Genomic DNA, 12,733 nt, shown 5'->3' with positions numbered 1-12,733 from the left:
TACAGTGGTACCTCGGGTTAAGAACTTAATTCGTTCTGGAGGCTAATGGGGCCTCCTGCCGCCGCTGCACAATTTCTGCTCTCATCCTGAAGCAAAGTTCTTCACCCGAGGTACTATTTCTGGGTTTGTAACCTGAAACGTCTATAACTTGAAGTGTCTGTAACCCGAGGTACCACTGTATGTGTTGCTTCTGGCACACTAGTGCTAGTTGAGTAAGCAAAGTTAAAATATTGCTGGCTGTGGCTGTGAATGTGAAATTATTAGTAGCACTAGGGTGGTAAGAAAAAGCTAAGACTGTTGGACACCTTATAGTGCAAAATTATATAATTATAAACAATAGACTCTAGCAGTTGAGCTTGACAGCAGGAGACTGTTATTTTGCAATCATATCTTCAAGGCTCATTAGCTTTGGATTTACACACTAAATAAAAGCTTTTCGGTGGCTAGAATCTGTAGTGGCATTTTATTCAGATATTTATGCAGAGATCCACAACTGTCAAAATCCATATAGCATTGATATGGTGGTTGTAAGTGGGCGTTCAATATGCCCCTGAGAGTGCAGTGCAGAGCATTTTAGAGTTTAAACAAATCCTGTATCTAACTTCGTGTACAGTATGTAAAGGCATGTATAAAATTAGGTGAACCCTATATAAAGGAGGCAGCACACAGTTCTGAACTACAGGATTATAGAAAAAAGATTCAAAGGGCATGGAGCTGTTATTTTAGCTTTCTTCTGTAAATGCCATTAAAATGCTTGCCGAATGCAATGTTTCTTTTCCACCCTTGCTCTAGGATTCTTGGTGGTAGAGGTATCAATTCAGAATTTAGCATATACGTGCATCTGATGTTATGCATCATTGCACCACTGTATAAATACAGGTAGATTTTCTGTTGCCCAATGCTAATCAATTCACTACAAACGCTGGGCTCATCTTATCCCCTTGCACATGTGCACAGTGAGTGGGGGGACATTGCCTTTACTGGAGGGCCTTCTGCCTCACCATTACATTGGGGGGAGGCCTCCCCACCTCTTTCATGCAAGGATCATGGGCCCCAGCAGGCAAGCTATTCGTCCTTGGTAATGCTCTAGTAGGGATCCCCAACTTCTGGGGGCTCATGGGCCACATTTGTAATTTCAAGGAAGTGCCATGGGCACTGTGAGCTTCTGCTGTTTTTGTACATAATATTGTATGCAAATGCATTATTAGAGTAATTAAGGTGAATGTATAGGTAAGTGTATTGGAGGACTTAAGGTAAATGTTAGGTGGGAAGGGTGAGAGAGTTTGGAATATTAGTAGTGAGTGGTAATTGGATGGGAGTCTTCAAAGGTAATCTTAATGATTGAGGTGAGATAGTTTGGAGTCAGTTCAGTTGAGGATGGAGTTGGAGTTTGGGTAGTGGGTGGTAGATGGCATGAGAACTGGTGTTGGATGTGAAGCAGGCTTAGTTTATTGGAATAGGATCAGTACTGTAGTAGCCATTGTTGTATATGTCATAAAGTAACAAATGAGATAAAGAAAAACTTAAAACATACACTTTTATGCGCACCAGGTAATCATAAAACGCTTGCTGTGTGATTCCTCTTGGAATCAAGTAACTTACTTGGAGAGAAGTGGACTAAGCTTGGCTAAGTGGAAAGTATCAACCAAGTGAGGATAATGCGAAAAGACAGACAAAAAGGAGCTAAAGCATGAATAGATCTTTTTAAAGAAATAAAAATAAAATAGATGTAAAGGCTTGATGTGCATAAAATGTTATGTAGAGGTTGGCATTTGCAGAGAACTGTGGGAAGTGCAGAACGTGCCTGGGCAGCTAAAGCTGCAAAAAGAAGCGCAGAGTCTTTGTTTTAAAGTTAGGGAGCCTGAGTTTCTCACTCTGCCATTATATTGAACATGTCGCTTGCTTATCTGAGTATCTGAATCTCTCTCTGGAAAAAATGAATGCCACTTCTGAGCAATCACAAGCTTCCTGGGTCTCATGTACACAAGACCCTCCAAATGTCCCTATTTTCCAGGGATAGTCCCAGATTTACAGAAGCCGTCCTGATTTCTGATCGGATCCCAGAATGTCCCACTTTTCCTCAGGACGTCCCTATTTTCATCAGAGAAATGTTGGAGGGTAGGGAGTTATTTGACCCTGCAGTCAAGGAGATAAGTAACCTTTAGAAGACATTTGAAAGCAGCTCTGTACAGGGAAGCTGTTAATGTTTAATGTTTTGTTATGCTTTTATATATGTTGGAAGCCACCCTGCATGGTTAGCGCAACCCAGTCAAATTGCCAGCAAATAGTAATAATAATAATATGGATAGGATGTCCCTATTTTCATCAGAGAAATGTTGGAGGGAATATACACAGCTGTCCATGCCCGACAAGATGTGGCTGCTTCCAAATGCTTTTCAAAGGCAGCTCCATTTGGCATGACTGTAGCCAAGCTGTATTGGTTTCATGCATAGATGACAATTGGGTTCCAGACTTCCTGAAATTCAATACATATCATGTACATAGTCATTCAACTTTTAAGAGAAATGCAATGTTGCTTACTTCAATGGAACAGGATATTTTAAATAGGCTTTAAAGGACTAGAAATATCTCTGACAATATATCTCAGGCCAGCAATTTTCAACAATGCTGACTACAGCATTGTGGGGGGTTCAGGAACATCTCCAAGGTCTTGATCAGACAAAACCCTGAAATAAAAAGAACCAGTGAAAGAAAGAAAGAAAAAATACAGAAAAAGTTGTGTGGCCTCTAACACATTACAGACAAAACCCTTGTGTACTTGAAATACCCTTATTTTCACACTTACAGTAGGATCATGGCCTGGACATAGGCATTCACATGCACATACACATTTGCATGTTGCCGAAGACTCTTGCATTTAATAGATGCAACTTAAATCCAGTGGCATGGATAGTTTTTGCAGGGGGCAAGCAGAAGTGAAGCATATATTATTGAAGCATATATTAAGAGAACAAAAAACAAAGAATTGGCTTAGCTGCATCAGCTTGGTCTGGTCACATGATTAAAAAGGCAGAGAGTTTTTGTAAAATACTTGTATTTCTACTGTCTACCAGTTCAAAATGAATTGCACCAGTTCCAGTATGTTAGGGCAGAAAATGAGACTGTGCTGGATAGTTCCATCCAGTCAACCCCTCTTGGAATATGATATGGGGAGGGACAATCCTGGTGGTGTGACTGAATTCCTGGCTGAGCTATCGGAAATTAGTTCCAAATGAAATAGGTAGTCCTCAGCCGAGGATACTAACGCTGTTGAATGGGTTCCCACTGATAAGATGAATGGAAGCATTTTTAAAGATGAAATTGGGTATCTGGACAAAGTGGGAGCAACAAGCACAGAGCCTTAAAGGAATTGGGGCTAAAACTGGCAACATGGAACATAGCAGGTTGGTGTTCAAAGCAGGATAATAAACAGCTGATGATCTTGTTGTTGTGTTTAGTCGTTTAGTTGTGTCCAACTCTTCGTGACCCCGTGGACCAGAGCACGCCAGGCACTCCTGTCTTCCACTGCCTCCCGCAGTTATTTTGAGCAATTTGATATTATTCAGCTACAAGAAAAATGGCACAATGGCTCTATAATGCTTAATGGATACAAATGACAGCCACACCCTCAACAAAAGGCTGTAGGGCCATTGGGGGTTTAGCATGTTTCATCTCCGCAAAGTTGAATGCAGCTACAACAGCCATGTCTATGTCTATGCTGATTAACATCTACATACCACCTTGTCAAAAAGAAATCTATTGTAAATACTATCTGGACAGACCTAGAGAATTATATAGAATTTCTGGAATCCCTACATACTACTGCAGTGTTTATCATTGCAGGGGATTTTAACAAATGTATGGGAACCAACAATGTAAATTTGTACACCAATCACAATTAGATTCTGGAACCAGATATTTACTTAGCCAGAGGTACCTCCCATTTGTCCAAAGATCATAAATGTAATTATTTAGGGCTTTGTTTAGCCCAAGCTGTGATGCAGAGGGACTTGTTAATATTAAACGGTACAATAAAGGGAGATTGGCCTGGGGAATATACACACTTTACAAAGCATGGAGGCAGTGTGATAGATTATATTGCAATCTTGCGATTTGCATATAAGTTTGTCATTGAGTTTGAGTTAAGCAAGGTTGTATCCTAGTTCCTGCACTGTTTACTTTATATATAAATGATATTGTCCAGAGTTCAACATCCCCAGAGTCTCATGCCCCTAAATTGGCCACAAAAGCCACCTCTATATTATTATACGCAGATGATGCGGTACTTCTATCTCAAACAAAAGTGGGCCTGAAAAGATTGATGAGGGCATTCTCAGGATACAGTGGTACCTCGGGTTAAGAACTTAATTTTTTTCTGGAGGTCCATTCTTAACCTGAAACTGTTCTTAACTTGAGGTACCACTTTAGCTAATGGGGCCTCCCGCTGCTGCTGCGCCACTGCCACACAATTTCTGTACTCATCCTGAAGCAAAGTTCTTAACCTGAGGTACTACTTCTGGGTTAGCAGAATCTGTAACCTGAAGCGTATGTAACCTGAAGCGTATGTAATCCAAGGTACCACTGCACTGCCAAAGAGAACAGTTGGCTGTGAACTACAAGAAAACTAAAGTCATGGTGTTTTCAAGAAACTATAGGGCCCATAGATGGTATATGGTTAATCTGTTAAAGTGTTTAAATACCTCAGCCTTACTTTTCAGTCAACAGGGTCATGGGGAGCACATCAGAAATATGCAAAGGAAAAAGCCTCTCAAAGCGCCAAAATTCTGACATTCTTTTTCCATATGAAAGGTGTCAATCACATATCATTAGTACTTGAAGTGTTTAAAGCTAAACCCTTAGCACAGTTACTTTATGGGCCTGAGCCCATTTGGACAGGTGCTCACCTTGGATCTACAGACGCTATTCAGTCTGAGTTCTTAAGGCAATTTTTTTCCTGTTCCATCCTGTATTCCAAATGCTTCATTGTGTGTGGAAGCTAATCTCCCCTCTGTTGAATTACAGATTTGGTGTAGGACATTTACGGTAGTTATTGGCTTTGGCTAAATTTAAACCCTACCAGTCTACTGGTATGATTATTTTTCACCTAGTCATTAAGAAACATTGACACCCTATTTGCAAAATTTAACAATTCCAAAATACAGACACACTTTCACTTATGCAAGATACACTGGCTTCAGCTGTACTTGAGGGTTGATTTCAAAAAATTCTGCTGGAAAAATGTCCATGTGAAGATGGCAATATTGAATCAGTAGCTCATGTGCTTCTAGCCTGCACACTTTATAAAGATTTGAGGAGTGATATTCTTACTCCTCTGCTACTATCCATATCGAGTCGCTCAACCATTGCTACTGTGTCCTTTCTTCTACCAGATCAAGATAATCAGGTGACAGGAAAAACTGCAAAAATTTTAGCAGGGGCAGTTAGAATAAGATCTATTACCGTATTTGATTTTTGATGTAAACCTCCAGATGTCTTTTGCATAGTTAAGTTTTTACCTCTCTTCAGTACATTTTATTTTATTGCTATGGCTAGTGGCTGATTAAAATAAAGATTCTTCTGATTCTGATTCTACCATTCAGTCACAAAGTAGTGCAATTGAATAGCCTAAAAAATGCCAGTCCCTCAAAAATCATTTCGTTTGACAGAGCAATTAAAAAAGAGGAAAGTGGAGAATAAGCTGTGATCAAGTCTTAAATATTTTATCAGAACAGCAGAGTGAGATTATTGGTACTCTGTAAACTTTCTACATAAAGGAAAGCTTTAAACCACCACCCTGCATTCTTATGTTGTGGCTACTGAAACTGATCATTTAATACCAGTATGAAATAATGCCCAGGGCTGCAACATTTGTCAAATGAATCTTAGCTATGGATCATAGCTACCTGAATCCCTGTTTTATATAGCTGACTCTGAAAAGCATTGCTAAGATGTGTATAATGCACTGGTTTATATGTATGTAGAATTATCTTAGTGGCATTCCAGCTTTTTCTGAACTCAGCAACTAGAGATTTAAGATGCTCAATTTGGTGTCACAATGAATTTTTTTCTGCTTGGGATTGAAAAATACTTACAGGAGTGAAAATGGGGCAACATAAGTGTCACTGAGAGTCATTTCCCCCTCCTCTTTTAAGAGCTATGAGGGGCTATCATCCAAAGCTGTTTCTTTAAAGGATTATATGCAATTCAGGTCAAGCTACACAAAGATATATCTGCAAAGGAGTTGCTGCCACATGTCCTTTTAAGCTTGCTCAAATCCATTGGAGGTTACCAGAGTATCAGTAATGACCATTTAGTGAAGTTTGTACAGCCAAGGAGAAATGCAGCTGAAGTGCTGATGCTACAGAAATACAGATGTGAAATTGAATGATATTTGTCACTTAAGGAAAACTTTCTAGGAAGGAGACAGGAGAGAAGGGAAACGCTCTGAAAATGTTTTAGCTTGAGGGTTAGATGTTTCTGCTAATTTTGTGGAATGGTATGATGAGGTATAGGGATGCGGGTGGTGCTGTGGAGGAATACGGGTGGCGCTAAGGCTTGCCAATCAGAAGGTCGGCGGTTCGAATCCCCGCGACGGGGTAAGCTCCCGTTGCTCGGTCCCAGCTCCTGCCCACCTAGCAGTTTGAAAGCATGTCAAAGTGCAAGTAGATAAATAGGTACTGCTCCAGCGGAAAGGTAAATGGCATTTCCGTGTGCTGCTCTGGTTCGCCAGAAGCGGCTTAGTCATGCTGGCCACATGACCCACAGCCTGTAAAGCGAGATGAGCGCCGCAACCCCAGAGTCGGCCACGAATGGACCAAATGGTCAGGGGTCCCTTTACCTATGTTGAGGTACTATTGTGGCTATTCTACAAAAGGTGATGACTACAGTGTAAGAGTTGGAACCTTTCTCTCCGCTAAAAAAGATTTAAGAGAAAATATACTCCAAAACCTATGATGTGCTGAGAGATTCAGTATCTTCCTTTCCCAAGCAGAAATAATTATGTTTTCTGCCACAGTACCATGGTGAATTGCGCTGTGCGAAAATATGGTAAGACAACCCTCTCATGGTTATTAGCAAACCTAACCGTTGCTGTTGCAGTACTTCCTAGCACTGACTGGTATTGAAGGAGAGCTTTCCAGGCCTTAGAAATAATTGTATTGACCTTTTACAAATGAGTTCCCTGCAATTGTTTCTAATTGCCACAGCTTTGAATTTGCAAAAAGGATTTAACTTGCTGGTGACAAGCTTTATTTTCTCCCCTCTCAAACTTAATTAATCAATCAATCCTGTAAATGACTAATTAGACAAGTGCCCCCCTTCCCCTTTTTAAAATTGAGGTATCGTTTTCCGCCAAAGCTTTTTTTACCCAGCAGGTTTCTCTACAGCTGTATGAGTGCATGCATGCTTCATAATTATAAAAATTAAGTAATCTCCTCATTTGTAAATTAAAATTGAGGTTAAGCAATTGACTCAAAAGTTTTGCTTCATTGCAAAAAGGCCTACTAGTATCCACCCAGCTGTGAGTTTACAGTTCTCATGCTTAAGATTTAATTTAAATTGTGTTGCAAATTGACTTTGCAGAATTTTAGCCTGAAGTAGCTTGTACAGTGCTACCTCGAGTTACAAACGCCTCAGGTTACAAACGCTTCAGGTTACAAACTCTGCTAACCTGGAAGAGTTACCTTGAGTTGAGAGCTTTGCTCCAGGATGAGAACGGAATTTGTGTGTTAACGGTGCAGCGGCAGCAAGAGGCCCCATTAACGAAAGCACGCCTCTAGTTAAGAACCGTTTCAGGTTAAGAACGGACCTCTGGAATGAATTATGTTCGTAACTAGAGGTACCACTGTATCTATTTCTGGAAGACATCATTGTTCACACAAGCTGGTATTACTTAGTATAATAATTTATCCTTCTATGGGGGCATTCAGTTCAAAAAAGGTATTGTGTACATTTGTGTTTGCTTTCAGGAGCCTTTGACCATATTAGACATTTTTTCTGATAATGTTATTGCCAGTTAAAGGCTGCAACCCAAAACACAGCTACCTGGGACGATAAGTCCCATTGATATCAATGAAGCTTGCTTCTAAGTAGAAATAAGACTGTAAGAATAAGAGGTATTCATAGCACATGAGTTGTTTATAGTATTGTGATTGCTATCGCTTAAAGATATGCAACTGGAACTCCAAAGAATTCTCTCCTGGTCACCAGCTTGGCCTGGGTCCTAGGGCATCCCAGCCACTTTCTGGGAAGGTATAACATGGCCTCTTGAATCCTCATTCATTCCCCAACGGGAACAGCAACCGAGGGGCATTCAGAACTTTCTCTTTTTCCACCTCAGCTACTCCCTACCATGCAGAAGTCAAGGTGCAGAGAAATGGGAGTGGCAGGCAAGATGCTTAAAGGGGTGTACTTTGGAAAAGCCTCTGCTGCTGTTCATACTGATGTGGATAGAGGATTAAATAATATTTTTATTATGTTGTGTGTGAGAATGAGCTGATGGGTGAAGCCAATGTTCCTCACCAGTCAACACGTGCTTGGTTCAAAATAAGGTTCCTATTAAAAATTAGTTGCTGTGAGGCAGGCTAAAGTTGTTACTGGCTTTGAAGTGACTGTAATAATATTTGTAGTCTTCCCAGTTGACATTTTTAGTGGTATGCAGAGGGTTCTCCCAAATGTCCCAGTGACTTCACAGCCTGTGACCCTTATTAAGGAATCTTGGCTCCGTATCCTGAACAGGAAAATTGCTAGATGTGCTTTTTCTAATAATGAGAGAACAGCTGCAATCCCTTCCTCTCTTACTATACTGTAGCTAGAAAGAAAAGCCTTTCCTGCATCTGTTACGTGGAGTGAGAGAGAGGAGAGGCAGTGACCTAACGGAGTTAAGAATTTGTGAATGGGAAAATGGCATATATATCTCTGTGCCAAAATCAATGAATTGAAAAACTAAAATAAAATGTCGGAATTGCCATGTTAAGGTCAATCTAGTCCAGCATTCTGCTATAAGTGGTCATCCAGATGTGCCTGGAGGTTCATAAACAGGGCATGACAGTGATGGCCGTCCCTTGCTATTTACCCCACATAGTGCCATGCTACTTCTGATTATGGAGGTTTCTGTTGTTTACAATGGGATTGCAAGAGAAACTCAATATAGTTCACATTTAAAAGTGAATTTGCATAATTCATACTCTCCAAAACAACATGCAAACTGAAACACAGCCATCCTTCAAAATCTGCATGTCTCAGAATTTTGCAATAAATATTTGCTAGCCTAGTAATCTGTGCAAACACACACACACGCACACACTAGGGTAACGTATGCATAGGTCTCTATATAGTCTTGAAAATAAAATGCATTATAAATTCTGATGAAATTTTGTAAAAACCATTCATCTATCTATCTATCTATCTATCTATCTATCTATCTATCTATCTATTTGAAATTGCAGTCAGATATGGAAATGTGGAGAACTGAATTTAAGATTGAAAAAAATAAGAAACGGAGAGAAACAGAAATCAACATATTTGCCCATTCCTCGTTATGGCTAATAGCCACTGCTACACCTCAGATCCTGCTAAGAAAGTTTGTGCTGATTAGAAATGTAAGCGCTTATTGCAGGGGTCAGCAACCTTTTTCAGCCGTGAGCCGGTCCACCGTCCCTCAGACCATGTGGGGGGCCGCACTGTATTTTGAAAAAAAAAAATGAACGAATTCCTATGCCCCACAAATAACTCAGAGATGCATTTTAAATAAAAGGACACATTCTACTCATGTAAAAACACTCTGATTCCCAAACTGTCCGCAGGCCGGATTTAGAAGGCAATTGGGCCACATTCGGCCCATGGGCCTAAGGTTGCATACCCCTGGCTTATTGCATTAAACCGATGGTCTGTCTCGCCCAGTGGTGGGAAACCTCAGGGCCAGGAGCCAAATGCAGCCCTGCAGGCCTCTCTACCTGGCCCTCAGGCCTTTCCCTGCAGTACAGACCCTGCCCAGCCACACACCCTTCCATCTGGGCCATGCTCAGCACCAGTCCTGCTTTGCATTCTCCTTGAGTGCTTTTGCCTGGCTCAAATGTGTCCTTGGACCCTGATAATGCCTTTTACTTGCCTGGATGGGGGAGGATAGAGAGGGGCGTGTGTGAGTACATGAGAAACTAGCCTACTGTTCAAAGATAAAATTTACATCCATTGCTCCACACAGTACCCATAGCTCAGTTGGTAGAGCATGAGACTCTTAATCTCAGGGTTATGGGTTCAAGCCCCCTGCTGAGTGAAAGATTCCTGCGTTGCAGGGGGTGGACGAGATGACCCTTGTGGTTCCTTCCAACTCTATAATTCTCTTATTCTTTTGCCTTTGCCTGCACCTACCACTGGAATGGCCCCTAGAACGTTGCCCAGAAGAGAATGTGGTCCTCAAGCTGACAAAGGTTCCGCACCCTTGATCTAGCTCAATGTTTTGTTTCTCCCAGCAGCCGTCCAAAGACCCTAGAAGTCCACATGGATATCTGGAATTAAGAGAGGAACTTATTTTGTGCATGGAGATTCCGTTTAGCTGTCATGACTAACTGACCAACATTTCCTGATGTGGACGGTAGAAAACAATATGACAACAAACTTGCAAAATAGCGGAAAACACATGGATGTTCAGACCTATCCGCAACAAGGGATGACTGCTTCCATTCCCTCCATCCTGCCTGTGCTGTGAGATCAGGCTGGGCTTTGTCTGCCTCACTGACTTACTCATGAGTAACTTCCACCACTCACACTATTCAGCCTAGGTCGGAATGAATGAGAATCCCTTGACCTGAGAGGAGGGAATGTTCTTGGGCCTCTCTGCCTGTCCTTCTCATCCAACTGCCACCATAGTGCTCATTCTGGAATCTGATGAAGCCTGAACCCATGCTTGTGGGTTTCCATGGTGAGGAGCCAGAAACATTCTGACCTCAGCAGCATAGGCTTTTGTTTCGTTGGCATTCAAACACAGGCTCCCCAGACTGTTGGTACTCGAAATAACTTGACTCCAAATGGTCTTCAAGTGCCCTCCCACTAGAGACAGAGGGGTGTGGGAGCTTGTTTTGTAGCTGCTGGGATTCACCCAGCCCCTTTAATGATGGGAGATTAAAAAGGAGTCCACAGAGGCCAGAAAAATGGAGAAGAGGGCAAGAGGGACAGCACCTTGGGAGGAAACTCTCAGGAGGTACCTACCTGTAAGATATCCATGGCTGATGATGAGGTGAGGCTGTAAAACGTGGTCTATGCAACTGGCGAATGTCAAAGACTGGGACTATGGCCATTGGTTTGTTTAAGGTCTTCATAGGCCATGTTTCAGGCAGAACTCACAAAGCAGTTCTTGTAAAGTTAAAGAAAGGGCTGGTGCGATGCTGATTTCATTGGGATTATATGTATGTTTAAAAGAGTTTATATACATGTATATAGTTTTAATTCTATAGTTTAATTATTTTTAATTATTTCCCTTATTTTTAAGTGATTATTGTTTTTATCTGTAAGCCCCCTTGAGTCCCATTGGGGGGGAAAGTGGGGGTATAAATATATAATTATTATAATAATAATAATCCCTTCCACTGCCTTGTGTGATATCTTTGGGAGAGGAAAAGTTAAGGAGTAAACCCTACACAAATCTGGAGTGGAGCCCCTAAGACAGTGGAATGGCGACTTGTCTGCCTCCTTCCAGCAACTCCTGCAGCCGTGCTGGTGCCAGACGTCTTGCTCAGCTTTCCTTTGGAGCCCAGCAGTGAGGCCAAGAGGGGGAGGTGTCTGGTATTCTGAGCATCCCGGACCTCCATGCCCCAAGGAGGTTACTTCGGTGCTGCTAGCACAGAGGTGTGGCTTCACCCTCGAAGGCACCTGCCATTGTCTCTCAAGACAGACAGATGCCAACACTATTAATCACATTCATACGGTTGAATGAATATCTGAACTGGAATTTGAATAGCTGGAGTGAAAGCTGGAGAGATGGCTGCTTAGTTTACAATGCTGCATGCAACAAAATATTAGCAAAAGTGTGAAAAATACATTGTTTTGTTTCTTAAGTGTCACTGAGAAGTGTTTACCATCTACCATGTGTGAATGTGAGGCCCTGTTATGGTTTTTATTTGTTTGTTTGTTTGTTTCATAAGATTTATACTCAGTTTGGTTGTTAAAAAATCCCCTCAAAGTGTCTTACAAAAAGATAAAACCATAAAAAAGGAAAAAAAACGACAATACACTAAAACAGTGGTTCCCAGCGGGTGGTCTGAGGACCCCAGGAGGTCCACATAATCCACCCAGGAGTTTCGTGGCACTGTCATGTTTTTTTTTTGGGGGGGGGGCATAGTTAAAGGTAAAGGACCACTGGACGGTTAATCCCAGTCAAATTTGACTATGGGGTGCGGCGTTCATCTCTGCTTTCAGGCCAAGGGAGATTTGTCTGCAGACAGCTTTCCAGGTCATGTGGCCAGCATGATTAAACTGCTTCTGGTGCAATGGAGCACCATGACAAGTGCCAGAGTGCACAGAAACTCTGTTTACCTTCCCCTTGCCTAATTATCTACTCGCACTGGTATGCTTTCAAACTGCTAGGTTGGCAGGAGTTGGGGCAAAGCAATGGGAGCTCCCCCCACTGTGCAGATTCGAATTGCCGACTTTTTAATCAGCAAGCCCAAGAGGCTCAGTGGTTTAGACCACAGCGCCACCCACATCCCTTGGGCGGGGGCAGGGCATGCATGCTCTTGCA

At 41.8% G+C, this 12,733-nt stretch overlaps 1 protein-coding gene across 8 annotated transcripts in view; it reads left to right on the top strand.

The window, feature by feature from the left end:
• Positions 1 to 12,733, top strand: part of LOC310830079 (poly(rC)-binding protein 3-like) — a 238,217-nt gene that overhangs the window by 86,322 nt on the left and 139,162 nt on the right. Inside the window, exon 1 of one of the 8 annotated variants that reach the window (XM_083709614.1) lies at positions 10,958 to 11,233. The exons of the other annotated variants lie outside the window; for them this stretch is intronic. The gene's annotated coding sequence lies outside the window, so the exon portion shown is untranslated. Of the gene's footprint in view, positions 1 to 10,957; positions 11,234 to 12,733 lie in introns of those variants that run through there. 8 annotated transcript variants of the gene reach the window in all.

Source organism: Podarcis gaigeae (assembly GCF_964106915.1).
Source record: "Podarcis gaigeae genome assembly, chromosome: 13".
Taxonomy (NCBI): Eukaryota; Metazoa; Chordata; class Lepidosauria; order Squamata; family Lacertidae; genus Podarcis; species Podarcis gaigeae.
This window is presented reverse-complemented; position numbering and strand designations above follow the sequence as displayed.